Raw genomic sequence first — 21622 nt, 5'->3', positions numbered from 1 at the left:
GGAACTTTGTTAGCAGTTGGGCAAAACCCGGGCCCTCATTCCGAGTTGTTCGCTTGTTAGTTTTTTTCGAAACAGAGCGATTAGTCGCAAACTTTGCATCCGCAATGTTCGCAGTGCATCTGCGCCAAGTAATTTGCAAAAAAGTTTGGTATTTTACTCATGGCTTAACGAAGAAATTTCTTCGTTCTGGTGATCGGAGTGTGATTGACAGGAAGTGGGTGTTTCGGGGCGGAAACTGGCCGTTTTATGGGTGTGTGCGAAAAAACGCTGCCGTTTCTGGGAAAAATGCGGGAGTGGCTGGAGAAACGGGGGAGTGTTTGGGCGAACACTGGGTGTGTTTGTGACGTCAAACCAGGAACAAAACTTACTGAACTGATCGCAGTGGCAGAGTAAGTCTCGAGCTACTCAGAAACTGCAAAGAAATTTCTTTTCACAATTCTGCAAATCTTTCGTTCGCAATTCTGCAAAGCTAAGATTCACTCCCAGTAGGCGGCAGCTTAGCGTGTGCAAAGCTGCTAAAAGCAGCTAGCGAGCGAACAACTCGGAATGAGGGCCCATGTGCACTGCAGGGGAGGCAGCTATAACATGTGCAGAGAGAGATAGATTTGGGTGTGCTGAATTAAATCTGCAATCTAAATTGCAGTGTAAAAGTAAAGCAGCCAGTATTTACCCTGCACAGAAACAAATAACCCACCCAAATCTAACTCTCCCTGCAAATGTTATATCTGCCCCCCTGTAGTGCACATGGTTTTGCCCAAATGCTAAAAAATTTCAACTTGGAATTACCCTCTATGTTCTACTCCTTTCGCCTCTCCTAAATCCCATTCATTAGATGAGAAAGCCTTCCTCCTGAAATTTAATTATTTTATTAAAGAATCTTTGTCCTCTTTCAGAATATCACTTTCTTGGAAGCAAATTTCAAATTCACCCTCCTCCACCTCAAACTTATCTCTGGGCTGTATTATCCAAGTAAGTCCTGCTTCAGTAATCTGTTCTTCTCTATTTTTATCCTCACACCAGTTAGAGAGCTCATTGTATAATTGAGAATTTGTACCCATAATCACAGGGAGGTCATTTCTCCCTCCTTGAATTTCTGGACAAATTAGAGCAATAAATGGGATTTGCAATGTTTTTTCAGGAATTTCTCTATTACATTCAAGAGTGACATGTACATATCCTAAGTAAGGATATTTGATTACACTTAAACCCCAAATTACTAACCCATTAAGGGGTTGTATTTGCACATCCGATATGTGTTCATTATACCAGGATTCAAAAATAATTGACACCTGAGAACCACTGTCTAATAATACTTGACATTTGTTCCCATTAATGGATGCAGAGACTATTGGCGTAGGACCCATCAGACCTTCTGGAATTTTCCCATTCCACCAAGAGTTCCCCATAGTGCAGTAGCTGACCTCCAGGGGGACTGTGAGGGGTTCACAGTCCTCCCTCATCCATTTCCCTGCCCAGAAGGGCTATTTCTGTTCAAACCTGAATTATTATTAATAGCTCTTTGTGAAGAATCTCCAGCATTAATGGTGCATTCATAGGCCCTATGCCCTGACCTACTGGATTTAAAACATCCTTGGCCTCTATTATTGTAATTACTCCCTCTTCCCCTCATAGGCATATTATTGTTTGTTCTTGACGAGGAGAAACTAGAATTACTGTTGGTTTGTGAAACTATAAACTGTTCTAACTTCTTATTTTGTTCTTCTGTTATTTTACTGTAAGTATTTTTTCTTCAAACGGATTCACTTACACCATGGGTTGTATTACTTTTACTTTTTTTATAGTTTTTTCTCTCATTTCAAATAATACCTCCTACTGCTTCACCTCTTTTAATAGGTCAATAAAGGTAGGAGGGGGGTCTCTTATCCCTGAACATCTTAATATTTGAGCTACAAGTCAGTAGGCAATGCTCCTCTGAGGAGCTGTATCATCCTGCTACCATCCACCTCCTCTCTAGTAATACCCCCTTTATCAACTATTTTATACAAGAGTTAATCAATTCTAATTAAATAAGCACTAAGTTTTTCTCCAGATTTCTGGAATGTATGATGAAATCTAGAGGTCAGATCTCATACATCCTCTAAAGTACCACATGCATAGTCCAAAGCTTACAAATATGTTTCAAGTGTGGCTTGTGGGTTGCTCTCCTAGCTGCCTTAATAATACCCATAGCTGGCCCCCTCAAGCTCTCTACTACCCTTTGCCTTTTTATTTGATCTGGGCATTGCCACTCCTCAGCTTGCTGAACAGCAGCTTCCTTCCATGCTTCGTATGTCTCCACACCAAGTGGCACAGGCACTATTCCTGAAAATATTCTCAATCTTCTGTAACTTCCTTCTCTCTAACTGAGTATCTACCATGGTCTCAAACTGCCCTCCATTTACATTGGCACGATTCCCCTGGGTATTGCTATTCATATCAGCCCTTTCTGGGTTTTCAGCAGAGGCTGAGATGCAAGCACTAATGGTTTCTTCATAACTACTTTTAGGCCATATAATATGCCAAAGTCTTCCAATCTCTCCCCCAGCTACAATCATCATTGGTATTAATCGAGCATCTAACTCTTTTTCTGTCTCTATTAACATAGACATAACCCTCCTGGAATCCTCCCTCCATTTGTCTATGATCTGGGGTTTACTTACTCCATACAATTTGTCTAGGGTCCCTAATACCACATCATCACAGGAGACTGATGATCAAATTAAAGGAGATTGGCCTAGGAAAAACTATTTGCACATGGATAAGCAGTTGGTTGGATAGCAGGGTACAGCGACTAGTGGTCAACGGGAAGTCCTCAACCTGGTCCCCAGTAGTCAGCGGAATACCACAAGGGTCCGTACTCAGGCCCTCATTCCGAGTTGATTGCTCGCTAGCTGCTTTTAGCAGCATTGCACATGCTAGGCTGCCACCCTCTGGGAGTGTATCTTAGCTTAGCAGAATAGCGAACGAAAGAGTAGCAGAATTGCTATTAAATATTTTTCTGCAGTTTCTGAGTAGCTCCAGACCTACTCATAGATTGCGATCACCTCAGTCCGTTTAGTTCCTGGTTTGAAGTCACAGACACACCCTGCATTCGGCCAGCCACTCCCCCATTTCTCCAGCCACTCCTGCATTTTTATCTGACACGCCTTTGTTTTTTTAGCACACTCCCGGAAAACACTCAGTTACCTCCCAGAAATGCCCCTTTCCTGTCAATCACTCACCGATCAGCAGTGCGACTGAAAAGCGCCACACGAACACCAGCAAATCTACTAAGTTTTGTGTTAAATAACTCAGTGCATGCGCGCTGCATACCGTGCGTATGCGCATTTTCCACCTAATCGCTGCATTGCGAAAAACGGCAACAAGCGAACAACTCGGAATGACCACCTCGGACCACTACTGTTCAACATATTTATCAATGACCTAGAAATATGCCTGTAAAGCACAGTGTCAATCTTTGCAGATGATACTAAACTGTGTTAGGTAATTAATTCAGAATTGGATGTGGAGTCCTTGCAGAATGATCTATCTAAACTTGAACTCCTTGCAGAATGATCTATCTAAACTTGAACTCTGGGCATCTAAATGGAAAATGAGGTTCAATATAGACAAATGCAAGGTTATGCATTTTGGGACTAAAAACAAACTTGCATCCTACATATTAAATGGGGAACACCTAGGGGAAACAGAGTTGGAAAAATATTTGGGGATATTCATTGATAATAGGCTTAATAACTGTACATAATGTCAAAACGCAGTAAAGAAAGCAAGTAAGGTGCTAGCATGCATAAAAAGGGGAATTGAGACAAGGGACTCGGATGTAATCATGCCGCTGTATAAGGCATTGGTATGTCCGCACCTGGAATATTGTGTTCAGTTTTGGGAACCATTGTATAAAAAAGACATCAGTGAACTCAAAAGTGTTCAAAGGCAAGCTACTAAATTGATTAAAGGCCTAGAAGAACTGGACTATAAGGAAAGACTTGCTAGGCTGAATATGTATACACTAGAAAAGAGGCACCTAAGAGGAGATATTATTAATATCTTCAAATATGTAAAGGGACATCACAAAGAGTTATCAGAGGAATTATTTATTAAAAGAACACAGTTTGGGACATGTGGGCACTCACTGCGACTGGAGGAGAGAAAGTTCCGAATGCAACGGAGAAAAGGGTTCTTCACTGTTAGGGCAATCAGAATGTGGAATTTCCTGCCAGGGAAGGTGGTAATGGCAGACTCTGTAATTGTATTTAAAAAAGGAATGGATACATTTCTGAATGAAAAAGCAAGCCAAGGTTACAATACTTAAAATATCAACGTGGTTAATCCCGGGGTAACATGAGTTATAGTAGCTAACTAGTCATAAAACATTATTCAGCAAGTATGTAGAATTATCACAACTTAAAACAGGTTGAACACGATGGGCAATTTGCCTCTTCAACCTCAAATACTATGTTACTATCATGAATGTCAGAAAAATCCCCCCCCCCCTACTCCAATACACTTCTTTAAGCTTGTTCCCTTCTGTATACACCAGGGGGTACATTTACTAAGATGGGAGTTCTATTTAAGATGGGATGTTGCCCATAGCAACCAATCAGATTCTACTTCTCATTTATCTAGCACCTTCTAGAAGATAATACCTGGAATCTGGATGCTATGGGCAACATCCCATCTTAAGTAGAACTCCCATCTTAGTAAATTTACCCCCAAGTGTACAAACCTTCTCCTGTAAACCTCTCCATTATTGTACCCTGAATATTCATCTCAGCAGTGCCTCCAAAATGTAACCCTACTTTAATTCTAACCAGGCGTTACTAAGATATCTGTGCCTCCACCCAAGCTATTTCTAATTAGGCTTGCTTGGGTAAGCCCTACGTTATATGTATGAATGATTAATAACTATACATTTAATGTTAAAACAATTACTATATAAATATACCTGTTCTTCTTTCCCTTTTCAGGATCCAGAGAAACCACCACAACATCTTTATGGTAAGTATAGTATTTTTTCTCTCTATTCTGGATTTTTTTATTTTACTTTAGCTCCAATTACATGTTCAATTTCTCATATAATATCAAACATAAAATAAACCCTTTATAACTTTTTTGTTTTCACTACGAAAGCATGTCATTTCCTATTTTAGATATACAAATAAATATGCATGCAATACACAAAAAAATATTATTTACTCTAGTTGAGTGACCCAGGTACTCTCAGACTTAAATTTGCGCAGTTGGAGCCCAATGAGTGCATCAATATCTACATTGAATTACAATAGTTAATGGTGATAAGTAAATCCTCCTTTCTAATTTGAACTTTACACAAATGGATACAGTACTTTACTTAGAAGTAAGATATCATTACTTTGTATCCTGTATCACTGTAATGAGTTACTTTTTATAAGTTCAATGTCTTTACAATCCTTGATACTTTTTTAGTCCATCAGTAATAATCCTATTCACAATGACTTGTAGTTTTCCTTACAATATAGTAGTGCAGACTTTGTCATTTAGAGGCTCCCTATAATCACTGCATAAACTTTGTAGCTGGTATGAGGGAAAGTATGATTTTGTATGCAGAATATTTATTCCTGCTCATCAGTCGATGAAGTTTCATTACCACGGTGTATATAGATGTATACAATTACTATCTCCATCTCCTTAGTATATAATGTCTTACTTGGCTTGGAAAATTAGTTTATTATTTCCTGTAACTTTCCTGTGTATCTATGACCAGAATCTTACTGCTGGATGTAGATATAATATAGATGTATGGCACTGTGCAGGATATCAATAACTGGTGTTGAAGTCGGAAATATTACACCTACACTCAGCACGTGCAAACACCACACAGAGTGGCCTCTGTGCGTGCACGTGATCTGCCATTCATGTGCATAACTGCACGCTGCGTACGTTGGCTCGCGAAGCCCTGATTATTAGCGCATGGTATGAGTAAATACAGTAGCATTCGCACAGAAATGCTACAAAGACGTATTCAATATTAAATTCACATAGTGCACAATTTACACATAGTCTCCACACACATAGCCAGCAAGTTACATTTAATAAAAGGGCAGAACAATAGATATATCCAGGTTTACAGGATGTGAGGGGACAGAATTAGGTTAGGACACAGTGTTTGGTATCCAGATGACAGTATTCGAAGGGCTGCATTCCGATCACTGTTTGCAGATTATAGCATGCTCCTGCACATAGATATGTGCAGGAATACAATATTCATATCTTACTGTAATTACTGTACTCATGATATTCGGTGGGAACCCAGTGGCAGACATCAGCAAGTACACCTGGACCAAGCATTGCCCACCTATTCATACCAACCTTTGACCCCTCATGTACTGTAAATGACCAGCCCTTTGACCTATGAAAGAATAGCTTACAGTTTCCTTTGTATTGTGTTTTGGACCATTGTATAAAAGCAAGGCCTCCTGGCCGGTCTCAGTTTATTCTCTGAAGGTCATCTTGCTAAGACTGACTAAGGACCGGATCCGGGAGGTGCAGGCGAATAAACGTATGTACTATTGGTTGTAGCTCTTCTCTTGTAATATTGTTGTATTTCTGTGTATATCCCTTTTAGTAAATATTTGTTGCTGCGTTGGACCACAACATAACATATACAACTGGTGTTGCATTCCGTTCTTGTTTTGGTACAGAAGTGTATCCTGCCACACGTTTCGCTGCATTGTGCGATTCAGCATGTCAGTGTGCATACGCTACGTGCATTCACATTGTAGTGGTATTGTCTGCATTCAGCGGCTACAGTGGCCCGAACCATAGTATTATAAGGTATAGCATTTTCCTGTAAGTTAAACGAACTTAACAGTTGTGGGCTCGTCCAGGATAACACGTTTTTAATGATGCACTGTACAAACGCCGCTGTGGTCTACCAGCTAAGGATGGACGCATCTTTATGATGCTGAACCACATGCCATTTGATTTTTTTGTGTTATCAGTAAGGCACTGATATGGAATTCAATGGACAATGGCCCTCATTCCGAGTTGATCGGTCGCAAGGCGAATTTAGCAGAGTTACACACGCTAAGCCGCCGCCTACTGGGAGTGAATCTTAGCTTCTTAAAATTGCGACCGATGTATTCGCAATATTGCGATTACTAACTACTTAGCAGTTTCAGAGTAGCTCCAGACTTACTCTGCCTGTGCGATCATTTCAGTGCTTGTCGTTCCTGGTTGACGTCACAAACACACCCAGCGTTCGCCCAGGCACTCCCACCGTTTCCCCGGCCACTCCTGCGTTTTTTCCGGAAACGGTAGCGTTTTCAGCCACACGCCCCTGAAACGCCGTGTTTCCGCCCAGTAACACCCATTTCCTGTCAATCACATTACGATCGCCGGAGCGAAGAAAAAGCCGTGAGTAAAATTACTTTCATCATAGTAAAGTTACTTGGCGCAGTCGCAGTGCGAACATTGCGCATGCGTACTAAGCGGATTTTCACTGCGATGCGATGAAAAATACCGAGCGAACAACTCGGAATGAGGGCCAATATATTTCCGTGTTGCGTGAGTATGACAAAAAGGCACAATATTTAAAATGCAAAAGCGTATTTTTATTGTTGCAAAACAAAGTTCAAATAGGTTATATGGTGTTTGATTCAGATTGGATTGTTTATCTGTTAAGTAAATTTAAAGAGCATTTAAAAGTTGGTGCATAGGTATGATATAGCTGTGTTAGCATGCTGATGCCAATTTGCATACTTTTAAAATCAGGCCTAAAGTAGCTTCCAGTGCTTGTATAATTTGTGATTTCTTTGTGACAAAAGAGCTAGCCACATAGTTTGCCCTCCATTTGCCCAAGCACATGGCTGGGAACAAGGGGGAGGAGCAGTGGCCATTTTAGGAAGGTAATTCTATCCACCTAGCTAAACAGTTTCCTTTGTCACAAATAAACAATAAATATGTAAAAATCCAACACCATTCAAAAGCTACCAATGAATTTAACAAACCCATGCCATAGTCACTTACAAATAGTTTCAATTGGGCCTAGTGAGAGAGAAATGGTGAGATAAATGCTTGGCTTGGTGTAAGAATTGCACACAGATAAAAAAAAAAAAGTTTTTTTTCTTTTCTCCAGGATTTAGTTAACTCTGCTTGCTGCAAGATAGGCATTGAAATGTTAAATGAAACCTGTTCAACCACCAGTACAAGCATATGAACTTTCTATTGATATGCAAATTAGAGGCACTGAAGGGGAAAAGGGTATCATAGAAGTGCAGTATATAATGTGTGTGTGTGTGTGTGTGTGTGTGTGTGTATACTGCATATAATAATAATAATAATAATAATAATTATTATTATATGTATATTTATATCAGCGTATGTTCTGCAAGATAGCTATCCAATCTGAATCATAGCATTTAAATTATAGTCAATAGTCATTATAGATCTGCAAAGAATCGGATACGTTTATTTGTTATACATTTTGTGTATTTGTTTAAGTGGGTACATTTTAAAACACACACAAAATGCAGTTCTGGCCTGAAAGTTTAGGAAAGCACTCAAAGGAGGATTACCCGTGTGGGGCCGACTTCCAGCGGGTGTGAGGAACAAAAGTGTATTGTGTATTGAGCAGTAGGATTATTGCTTACATTGATAGTTATAAGTGTGGTACAGTATATTGAGTTGCAAATGCACGGTGTACACGTGGTACAGAAGAAAAAGTATGTGAGGTAAACATACAGGAATGCACACGTGGCGCAGGAATGTGCATGGTTGCGTATGCAAGCAAGGTTGTGTGAAGTAGTGAGCGCAAGTGTAACCACACAATAAGAATAAATTTAAAGGCAGGATAGAATACACATTTATACAATAGCAAGTAACTATCTGATTTTAAAGCAGATTACTGTAATGTTTTGTTTAAAGTGTACTACCTCTGGGACAAGCTATCAATCAAAAGGAGTGATATCTTTCTGTACAGAAAAAAAACCTTTTGAGTAAGTGTGAGCTGAAAGTAAGTGTGAATCCATTGAACTCCATGACCAATTCGGGTTCCTGTATAAGACACTGAGTTGGCAAAGGCTTGGTGGCGTGAAGGCTAGCAACCTTACATTATAAGAGAAATACGCAAGTATTGAGGAAACTTGTGGAGGAGCGTGATAGAGTATAGATTGTGAAGTATTGAAGTTAAGGGTTTTTTGGTATTACGCTCCGGCTGTGGAGCGCAGCTAGTAGAATTCGACCCCTGTGATCATAGGGCATATTGATGACAAGTATTTATAGGCTGTGCGATTGGACCGCACCTCTGTGTGTGTAATATGTGGTGCAACGTGATACCATTTGCGTTCTTTTTGCAATTGCGTCATCATAAGCGCTGTGTGGAGCATACACAGACGTGATTTGTGTAAAGTAGAAGGAATTTTTCGCTGACTCTCTCTCAGGAAAATATTCCAACAGACTTTTAACCTCCACTGAACAGGTGTTGTATTGATTCTGTTAATTCTTCAATAATTTCAGTGCTGAAGGGTCTGGTAGGTATCCCCAACTGGGTACGCGGGGGTCACTATTGGAGTGAGCTGTGGTACATTCCAGCGGAGAAGGAGCGGGTGAAAAGCGCTCGGAGGACTTTTCACTGTCATCTCGCTTGATCATTTGGAGGTTGTGTAAAAAAGCCCACAATGGGAGCTAAATGTGCAAGTGGGAGGTGTTCAGCAGCCAGGGTTCAGGCTGTAGAGTTGAGGCCAAGAGGGTCCACTTGGTTGATAAAGTGTGGGAAGTATGGTCCACACGCAGAGATTTTTTGTGACGAATGGGTTCGAATGACTGTTGATGTTAAAGCATAATTTCCTAGGGTTGGTAGTTTTGAACCAGAGGTGCTGCAGAATGTTAGGAATAGAATATGTCTGATCAAATCTAAGAAACAAAAGATCAGACATAACGACTGTTTAAACAGATTGCAACAAGAGGGAGATATGCAAAAGGAACTTGCTTGTGCAGCAAGTTCCAAACCAAACAGGAATGCGAATGCAAATACACCACCACCGTCATATGTTGATGGAGAGAAAGCTGCTACAACCAATAGTACATCAGAAAATGATAGGAAAGCACTTATAAATTGTATTAACCTTAACCCATGCAAATTGTACCCTGTTTTAAGCTCTCTCAAAGATCATAGGTCAGAGGAAGATGATGGATCCAGCCTAATCTCAGCCCTCTGTCAGGCAGCCACCTTGCAGGAAACTCAGGTGGGCACAGCCCAACCAGTAAGAGCAGTGGTGGTGTCTTCCACTGGAGGGACGGGTGAGATCATAGCCATCGGTAAGTATGAGACTGTTCATTATGCAGAGACAGTAACGCCTCACAGTGAGCCGAATAGGAATGGAATGTTTGTATTACCCCCTGTCTGGGTTATAGCAACTCCCAATGGGAGAACCTATAGCCAGTGAGTAACCCCCATCAGAAATAATGCAATGTATTGGCCATGGACCAGATCGGAACTGTGGTCAATCATTTCAGAATTCCCTGATCCCAGGAGAGATTTAGCCAGATGCCAGAAGTTCATTAAAGATTTGGGCAATGCCCATGAACCCACAAACAAAGATTGGTGGACAATGTTAAGAGCGTGCCTACCCCCTAATATTGACACCCAGAAATTCATAACTGATTGTAAGATAGAGGGAGACAGTCCTCTGACTGATGAATACAGGAGAGCGTAAAACAGATCAATGTGCAATTAGGAATGTATTTCCCCACAGATGTCAAGTGGAATAAAATTTTCTCCATCCAACAGAGTGAAAATGAACTAGCATCTGAATATTTTCATAGAACGTTACAGGAAATGGCTAAATACACCGTGGTAAGGGATATAAAGAATGATGAGAACCACAGGAAAGTAGCTGTCTCTGTGCTAATGGACGGACTGAAAGAGGTATTGAAAGTCAGGGTACAGACATCTTTGCCTAATTGGAGAAGGGTAACCGTACAGGCTCTGAAGGAGTCTGCAATTGAACATGACAAAAATATCTCCAAATATAAAGAACAACAGGGGAAAAGGTTGGTGGTGATGCGTATGCAGCTCTAAAAGGACAAACTACACAACCTATTCCCCAGGTGTTTGAAGGACCAAGGAACAGAGTAAGTAGACGTTATGCTTGCAAAAAGGAGGGACACATTGCCAGAGAATGTAGGAATACAGGGACACATAGTAAGTATAGACCCCCCTAGACAAAGAACATGAGCCACGTTATCAAACATATAGATGGGACCAAGGGACATATTGTAAGGATTTAAAGCCATATAGAAAGAAAGATAACAGGTAAACACTAATCCGGCAAATGGGAAGAACAAGAGAAGTGCAACATTACCCTTTGACAAAACCTGCAGAAGTTACGATTGAGACTCTATGATGCTAAACCCTTTTCTTTGTTTCCTAGCAGCAGTGGCCCCTGACAAACTTAATTGACAGAGATTTTGTTATGTTACTTGAAATGTGAAATACATATATTGTACTCCCACTCAGGAAGTACAAGGTATGTTAGATACCCACAAAGACTAATGTTGCATTCCACTGTTCTAAATTCATGTCCATCAAAGGTAGAGGAAATTAGCTCGCAGATACCGGGTTCCCTAGGAACTTAGGATGGACAGGACACTGGATTGATGGCTGGGGTAGTCTCTGTAATTACACGACAAGCACAAGCTTAAAGGGGAATAGACCAAGTAGTTAATTCCCCGTAATGCCCAGCTGTCATTTTGATAAAATCCTCTCCACCTCTACAAACTTATCTGTCACCAACCACTATTCTGTTTTCTTCACAGTTTCCTCTTCATCTTTTGAGTTCACCTACAGTGGAGTACTATCATTGACAACCTGAGTATTGTCTCCCAAGCCCTACATGACTGTTTAAAGTCATTTCAGCCTGAGAATGGGTCGCTGCTGATACAATATGTTGATGACTGGTTGTTGTGCGCTGATTCATTTGAGTCGTCCCTGGCAGATATGAAGCAGTTTCTGTTTCATCTCTTCCAGACAGGACACCAGGTCTCAAGGGATAAACTACAGTTGTGTAGGACAAGGGTCAAATACCTGGGACTTAGTACTGGTACATGATTTGACAGTTCAAACACCACATGCCGTATTGGTCCTTCAAAGTTCTGCTCGAACCTGGTATGTCTCATCAGCACGATGGCACCAGTATTACTGCAGTGTGCCTTGTCATGCACAAAGGGTGGAGGATGAGAATACTGGTGAAGGGAAATTTTGTATAGACACTGATATGCATGATGGTATGGAATATCTGAATCAGACCTTTACTACGAGACCAGATATAAGTGACAGCCCGTTGGTAAATGCAAACCTGATATTTTCTTTTTTTTTCTCTTCTCTCTCCTCTGTTTGTACCCTACACAACAAATACACAACAGTTAATTGAAATGCAAAATTTGTGTTCCCTACAGGAGAAGGCAGTCTGGAAGGTGAAGGGATATGGTCAGGAGTCCTCAGGACTCTGGAGAGATGGACAAGGTAAACCAGTGGCCCCCAGGGCATATCTCCCAAGCCTAGCTGAAGCGGCATATGGTCTGACTCATCTGGGCAAAGAAGGTATGTGAAAATTGGTAAGAGCCTACTGGAGTGCACCAGGGTTCTCTTCTCAGGTGAGCGAGAAAGCAATGACATGTCTTACTTGCTTGAGGAAGAATATTGGTAAGATGATACCGATGGAGCCATCCCATATCCCTCCTACAGACGTACCTTTCCAGGTAATACAAATTGACTTCATATAGCTACCACCCTGTAGGAATGTAAAGTATGTTTTGTTATGTACTGATGTCTTTTCGAACTGGGTAGAGGCATTCCCGCCACCACAAATACTGCTGTATTCACTGCTAAGAAAATTGTACAAGAATTTGTGTGTAGATATGGTATCCCTAAAATTATTGAAAGTGATAGGGGTACCCATTTTACAGGTGAAGTCTTTCAGGTCATGTGCAAGCTTATGGGTATTAATAGTAAGCTACATGCTCCCTACTGGCAACAGGCCAGTGCAAAAGTGGAGAAAATGAATAGCACTATTAAGAACAAGATGAGCAAAGTGATGACTGAAACTGGACTTTTGTGGCCAGAAGCACTGCCACTAGTGTTGTACAGCATCAGAACCCTTTGAAATTCTTTTTGGATGACAGGCCCATGTAATGATAGACACCCAGGATGATCTGAAGTGCAACGATGAAATGACTGTGCAATATTTGGTTAGGATGAGCCCGCAACTGAGAAACCAGCAAAGGAATCTGAAACTGGTGATTCCTGACCTACCAAACAGTAATTGTCATGACATTGAACCTGGGGACTATGTGATGATTCAAAATTTTCTACGCTCAGATTGCCTCATAGACAGGTGGGAAGGACCATATCAAGTTTTGTTGACCAGCATGACAGCACTGAAGGTTGCCGAGAGAGAGACTTGGGTCCACTCGTCCCACTGCAAGAAGGTCGCTGACCCGGAGTAAACTTGTGAGAAAGAGAAATGTGAAGAGAACTTCATATCACTACAGAATCTGTTCTGGGAAAGCTGAGAGGCAGGACTGCTGAACGGCACCTGAGCGTGGTAAACAGCAACATCAAGGATGGTTGTCTTATTTTTTTTCTCTCCAAACACCCCCCACCCCCTCTTCATTTTTTTTTTCTCCTCCCTTCTTTTTTTTTTCCTTACCAAAATGGATCCACATCAAAAGACTGTGTTCCAACTTTTTCTTGTGATTCTATTTTTGATCAGGACAATTTGTTTTTGTGAGGGCCTCCGAGAAGTCAAGCAAGAATCTGGAATGGGTTCTGATGGAGAGGATGAATTCGTAGGACCCCAGGATCAGTCCATCACTTTGGTTAAACCTGGTATAAGTAAGAGATCTGGTAGTCACGGAGATCAGAGGCAATGTGAAGGGTTATTGTCTGATAAATACTGCATATGTACGTTCTGCGATAACATAGTCGAAGATGGGTGCATCCAGAGATGTCAGTCAAACAATAATATCAATATTGACGGACATCCTTTGAGTGATTATCACTCATTAGTGGGTACGGTCTTCAAGCAAACGGAATGCTGGGTGTGCTCACAAGTACTTTAAGGACAGAGTAAATCAGGATCAGTGCCATACCCCTTAACAGTAAATGAGGTACTCGAATTATATCGGGGTAGACCGTTGGACAGAAAATTCAATATATCTAGGCCCCCTAGCTTGAAGCTCCACGAGTACCACGTAGATAGGGCACTACTGTGTTTCAACATATCCAATTTCCGGAAACCATGAAATTGGGAAGAAACATGGAACAATCAGACAATGACCTTTTCACATAGAGCTGATAAATAACCCATCAACTCTGAGCTTGTACGTGGGATAACCACAAGTGGGAGGTACTTCTGATACAGGTATACAAGTGGAATCAAAATCATGTGGACCAGAAAGGTGTCCCAGGGATATTGTGCACACATCATCCAGCCAGATACTTGTATCAAACTGATGGAAGAGCTGGGGACCGGTTTCTTAGTGAAAATTATTTGTGATATGATCTTGATGCATTTTGTCCCCTATGTTCTTTCAGATGATGCCTATTTCGTATGTGGAAGGAAGGCGTACAAGTAGCTTACTTCGAGCTCTGAAGGGTTGTGTTACATAGGCAGAGTACTACCAGAGGTCATGACCATCGCACATGACAAAATGAAAGATATTCACTGCAGCGCTCCGCCTCCTTATACTCACACCCACTATCAACACATTTTCAAGAGACACCTCATAGACAGGGGAGAGCTCGCAGCCTCTAATTTGATCCATGAATCTATCAGGAATCAGATTCATCTTGCATTAGATATCACTCATATTGCCAGAGGAATTATAAATTATAGGTACATCCATGCGCTAGCGAACTTGATAGATAATATCACTAAGATGTATGATGACACTTTCAGGTATACGGGTAGGGAACTATAGGCCTACAAGAAGTAACTGGTTCAGCACAGGATGGTCTTAAATTATGTCACGGCTGTGACAGGTGGGTATTGTGTTACTTTGGTGACTCAATATGGTGTGAAGTGCTGCACGTATATTACGAACAGTACCAAGGACCCAACGGAGATCATCGATCAAAAGATGGACGAGATCTTGCAGTTGAAGTGGGAGTTCAGAAGGAAACACAATCTCACTTTAGCGGCTGTGTGTAATGAACTGACCGGATGGGCCTCGTGGTTGAACCCACTCAAATGGTTCTCTGGGTTAGGAGAGTGGGCACAAAGTGTTATTGCAAGTGTATGAAAGTTTCTCCTCTATATCCTGGGTGTTGTCATAATTATCGGCCTGATATTTAAATGTATTAAAATTTTGACACTGCGAAAAAGACATGACACAAATTTGATGAGTCTAAGTAGCGGGTGCGCTGTAAATGCAGCAAATTTGATATACGACCCAGCCATAGAAACAGTGTTGTGATAAGGAATATAAATAAATTTCATGGCCTGTTTCTTTCACCATCTCTTTGCTTTCCCCTCTACCCAGAGATCTACAACTGGAAATGACACCAATGTACCCTAATTTATGTGAATGTACATTTACATGTCTTACCCTCATCTCTGCAATCTTCAGTTAATATCACACATAGCTGATGAACGTTATCCCCACATAATGGCATACACATATATTCCCCCGCATGTATCATCAGATAAATGTACTCCCCATTTATTATTATAAGAAGCCAAACAAGGTGAGGGCGAATAGCCCTTGCCTAGAAAGAGCTCGGTAATGTTAGTCTGACCATGTACAGACCCTTAAAACGGGATGAGAAAGATTAAATGTATACTTTGCAGAACCTTGAAGCTTTCTTAGAACTGATATGGCACAATGATACATCCCCCTCAAACGTTTACTCATACACACACACTTTTTCCTATCCAACTATGCTATATATTTCCCACCTAAAACTCTTCCTTCTGTTCAAAGGTAGCTGCTCGAATATTGTACATATTGTATATGAAATATTTTTATTGTTATTAGTGATTTGTAGCAGTTATTGTTTACTGCCAAAGGGTGGACTGTCGAAGTCGAAAATATTACACCTACACTCAGCACGTGCAAACACCACACAGTGTGGCCTCTGTACATGCACGTGATCTGCCGTGTGTGCGCATACCTGTACGCTGCGTACAATGGCTCGCGAAGCCCTGTGTATTAGCGCGTGGTATGAGCAAATACAGTAGCATACGCATTCGCACTGAAACGCTACAAAGACATATTCAATATTAAATTCACATAGTGCACAATTTACACATAGGGGTATATTTACTAAGATTCGTATTAGTACCGATTTGTAGTGAGAATCATCACGAATGACATCGAAAGTGTATTTGTGCAACTTTTTGAATTTGTTACGCCTCATTTACTAAGCTGTCGTATTTGTATTTTTCGCGTTTTACGATGTCAATGTCATTCGTGGTTTTGTAAGGTATAATGCGGCCGATTTTGAGGTTTGTCGGCCATGTTCTGTGGTTTTTGTTACGAATGCGTCACATTTCGGTTACGGCAGTGTTTGTCCGTTCACTGGCGCGTTTTTTTCCTAAGTTTCGTTTTTGTCACTCGTCCGTGATTGGTTAGATTCGTGATGGAGGAGTGTCTGTGCACATTACTATAAAAACGCCCCAAACCGGCCGCACCTCATGGGTTTAGCTAGTGGAGAGGAGAGAGGAAGGTGTATTAGGAGTTGGAGAGTTTTGTGGAGTTTGTGGAGGTTTTGAGGCGGAGTTTTGTGATTGGTGAGTGCTGTACTGTGTGTGTAAGTAGTCTTGTCATACTTGTGGAGTTATTTAAAAGTCTGTCTATTTTTTTGTCTTTTGTTTTTTAGTTACGTCTATTGTCATTGTTTGTGAGTGAGTGAGTGAGTGAGTGTGTGTGTGTGTGTGTGTGTGTGTGTGTGTGTGTGTGTGTGTGGTGTAGTGGTAGTGGTGGAGTGTGTTATTTGTTTTATTTTCTCTGTGTTATTTGTGGTTTGTTCTGATTATGTCACAGTCAGAGGTGAGTGTGGTGGAGGAGGTGAGTGAGGTGGAGGAGGTGAGTGAGGTGGAGGAGGTGAGTGAGAGGGAGGAGGTGAGTGAGGTGGAGGAGGTGAGTGAGAGGGAGGAGGTTAGTGAGGTGGAGGAGGTGAGTGAGAGGGAGGAGGTTAGTGAGGAGGAGGGGGAGGTTGCGGCTGCGGCTTCCACTAATAGTGATAGTGATGGTGTTGTGGCTCCGCAGCAACGCACCACTACAAAGACGGGCCGCAATGTAAAGTTTAGTTACTCTGAAAATATGACTCTGGTGCGGGAGCTGATGAGGCATCATCGCCAGTTGTTTGGGTCTGATGCAGCAAAGGTGTCGACCCGCAGGAAGACTGTTCTGGGGGGGAAGGTTGTTGCTGCTGTGAACAGTGAGGGTGTGGTGAGGCGGACCGAGGACACCTGTCGGAAACGCCTCTATCACATCAAGCGCCGTGTGAAGGCAAAGATGGCTAAGGAGGCAAAATCTGCCCATCAAACCGGGGGCGGGGGGGGGGGACACCCCTTCCGAGCGTCTTATAAAGATTGGGAGGAGCCTATGCGTATGCTGATTCTGCCAGAGGTGTTTTCTGCCATTCATGTCCGGGATTCGGACCGCCCAAGGCAGGATGGTGAGTTTTTAATATTTCTGCCTTTATTTATAACATCTGTGCTTTGTCCTTAGTTGTGTGTAAATTAATTATGATAATTTTGTTGTTGTTGTTTTTTTTTTTTATTTAAATGTGTTGGTGATGTAGTGCAGGCCTGGCCACCCTGTGGTTCTCCAGCTGTTGTCAAACTACAAGTCCCATCATGCCTTACCACAGTTTGGTACTTAGTGAATGAAAAATGTGTTGGTGGGCATGCTGGGATGTGTAGTTGCACTACATCTGGAGAGACACAGGTTGGGCCGGGATGGTGTATTGTGAGTCTTAATTATGTTTTTTTTAGCCATTATGTATTGTGAATGTTTCTGATTGTGTTGGTCATTTTCTGCTGTCTGCTTTACAAAGTAAATGTTATTTAGAGTTTATTAATGAAGTGTGATGACTGTGTTTTATGCATATGTTTTTAAATATTTCCTTTTTCCATGGATGTATGTTTATTTTGTGTTGTTCTGGTTTATCATTGGTTTTGATGATGTGTATTTGCATGCATTAGTAGGTTTGTTGATTTTATTGTAGTGCAGATATTTGTGGCTACTGTAATTTTTTTTGCCGTAAAAAAACATGCAATATTGCGGCTGTGTAAAGCTACGACGTATGTGTTTTAAGTAGTATAATATTGGACATTATTTGCATTTCTGTATGTATTGTATGTTTTTTTATTTTTGGCATTGAAAGTATACACAGCTAATGTAGTCATGCATTCAAGGCTAAGCATTGCTTAGTTTAAGTCACAGCAGCTACCACATATGTTTTCATCCGAAAAAGAATTTCGCATAAACTTAACAACCAAAGAGTATGTTCATATCGACATTCTTCTTCTTTCTACAGTACGCCAGAGAAGCAGCACAGCCAGGCCACAGCCAACCCTACCTAGAGCTGATGATGGTGGGAATGCTGGTAAGATTTTAAAGTAACCACATATTCTGTAAACACATTTTAAATTTTAATTCTAATGAGGATACTATCATACAGGTTCTTCGTCTGTTCCGCCACCACTAAGGCGCCCATCACAGGGCAGCGTTACTGTGGCTACAAGGCCACCCAAGAGGCCCCGTGTTCATGCTCCTGCTCCTGCACCAGCATCACCACCCCAAAGGCGCATCTCTGCAGTGTCTGCCGTGCGACCACTCGCACTTTTGGCCAGCCCCCAAAGTGAGGATCCACAATCCCCACAGTTGTCTGGTGAGTAATTTTTTTAGTATTTTAAAAAACAATTAGTAGACAGTGTAGTAGATTAAATAACCAGGTGAAGGCATAAGGAAGTGAAAAAACACAGTTATGTGCAAGATGATAAAGGCAGCAGTACAAAAATTAATAAAAATGTGAAGGTACATTTTGGAGATGCTTGCCTTGTGCCTTTAGCACCTTGCACATATCACTGGTTTCTCACTTACTTATGCCTTCTCCAGGTTTATCATCTGCACCACTGTTAGTACTGTAAAATCAAAACTCAAAATGACCACTCATACTTGCAATAATAAACAACTGCAAGCAGATGCTGTTAACGTTATTTTAGGATGTTAATTGCAAAATTAGAGGATGCCCATATCCACACATTTCCACAAAAGTTTTTTTGCAACAAAAATAAAACCAAAAAAACACAGAAAAATCTAAAAAAAACATTGACATTGCCCAAAATTCCACTTCTAAACATAGGGCACCTTAAAAAAGAAAATAACATTGTTAATGTGTACATTTTAGACCACTATATTAGTAAACGTTTTCGCCAGACCACTGACTGCCTTGACCAATGTATGATTGTATTGTTCAACACATTTTTAGATTTTTGTGTGTTGGCCCAAAGGAAGCTTCATAATCCAAAAGAAAATGTAGTACTTTAAATTTGTAAGAGTACATGGAGTGTAAACAGTAATTATGACTCTGAATCCTACAATTTCAAAAAATATCAAACAACTGAGTAGTATACGTTTGGAGCCACATCATTTAACTAAAAGGTGACCAACATAGTTAAGTTTATTCAATAATCAATTTAGCCATTACATTAATATTATGAAGTAATGCATGTTGCAGAAAAATTATTGTAAGACCAATGCGACATATGTACTAAATATTGCCTGTGTTCAACCCCATACAGACCCAGCCATCATGAGCGACGATGTCCAGCTGGACCGTGCCCAGGAGACCTTTACACTCCACCTGCAGCCCATCGATCCAACACAGGCAAACATGCCTCAGGACATTCCCCAACCACCTCAAGCATCCCAAAGCCACCAAATGAGCACAACACCAGGGCCAACACAAACGGACCAAGAGTTTTGGTCAGGTTGGGCCGCACAACAGGCACAACACTCCGCGTGCCTCACCACCCAAACACAACACCTGTCAAGTCTGCCCCATCATTTGCCAAAAGTGAGTCGCAACTCAGCCAGACTCATAGTGCAGGTGGGCCGAATAGCGAACACTATGGAGCAGATGAGGGCAGACAACACCCAAATGCAGGCTAACCTTCAGCGCATCATGGATGATCAACAGCGGCAGCAGCAAACACTAATACAGATGATCCAGCATAACCAATTAATCAATGACAATCTGTCTCGCATCATTGCCAACAACACTGCCGCTTATACCCATCTTACGGCAAGTTTAAATATTTTAAGCCAAATTCTAAGTGTGTTGGGCCCACACCATGTGACCTCAAGCTCAGGCACAACAACCCCTAGCCAAACCCCAGGTCTATCACCAGTTCGACGTTCAAGTCGAAGCCGCACCCACGAGCCACCACAAGCCTCTGCACCCAGCACCCAAAAACGTAAGAAATAATATTGACTGTCCAGAATATGGTGGCCATTTAATTATTTAAAATATGTGTTATGCCTAAATTGGTATGTTGTTTAAAATAAATTGTTAACACCAAATATGTGTATTGCTTAATTAGCTACCAAAAAAACAAACACATTAGTGTCTAGGGCCAGATGAGTATTGAGACATGGCGAGAGCGTGCTGTCTCAGGGTCTAGGGTCAGTTTGACCAGTTCATACAGAGTGAAATAAGTTATAACATTTAGTCTGAGCATCTGTATAACATGGTCATCAGCAAGTTAGTTTTAGTTTAAACGGGCAATAAAAAATAAAGCCATGGCCAGCCTACGCGGAACATGTACAACCTGCTGACCCTGTTGTTTTTCCTGGCCTGGGTTTATTGTAGCCTCATGGAGCAGTGTCAGGTATCCCCCAGCAAACAATACAGCAGTACGACACACAGTAGCAGCCATTTCAGATTGAGAGTGTTGAGAAATGTGTTGGAGCCCCTTTTAAAGGTCAAAAACGACAGGTGTGAGTAATGTATAATTGACAACACATGTAAACACGCTTCTCAAAAGCAGGTCTACTTTTTTTAGGCTTTTTGTACGAATAGTAAAATATTACGACCGCAAAACCATTTTCACGGTATAAAATACAAATACGAATGCTTAGTAAATGACTGAGTTCTATATCTAATCAGCCGCGTTTGACCGATGGTGTATTCATTCGTACTTTTACTACACAGCCGTAATAAAAATACGAATGCACTCTTCACTGCCGTGATTTGAGTTTAGTAAATTCCCGAAATGACACTTAGAAGAAAAAACACCAAATCGGTCAAAATCGGTAGCTTAGTAAATATACCCCATAGCCTCCACACACATAGGCCCTCATTCCGAGTTGTTCGCTCTGTATTTTTTTGTCGCAACGGAGCGATAAGTCGCTAATGCGCATGCGCAATGTCCGCAGTGCGACTGCGCCAAGTAAATTTGCTATGCAGTTAGGTAATTTACTCACGGCATTACGAGGTTCTTTCTTAGTTCTGGTGATCGTAATGTGATTGACAGGAAGTGGGTGTTTCTGGGCGGAAACTGGTCGTTTTATGGGCGTGTGCGAAAAAACGCTACCGTTTCTGGGAAAAACGTGGGAGTGGCCGGAGAAACGG

This window comes from Pseudophryne corroboree, chromosome 8 (genome assembly GCF_028390025.1).
Source record: "Pseudophryne corroboree isolate aPseCor3 chromosome 8, aPseCor3.hap2, whole genome shotgun sequence".
Taxonomy (NCBI): domain Eukaryota; kingdom Metazoa; phylum Chordata; class Amphibia; order Anura; family Myobatrachidae; genus Pseudophryne; species Pseudophryne corroboree.
The sequence above is the reverse complement of the archived record's forward strand: the minus strand, read 5'-3'. Positions refer to the sequence as shown.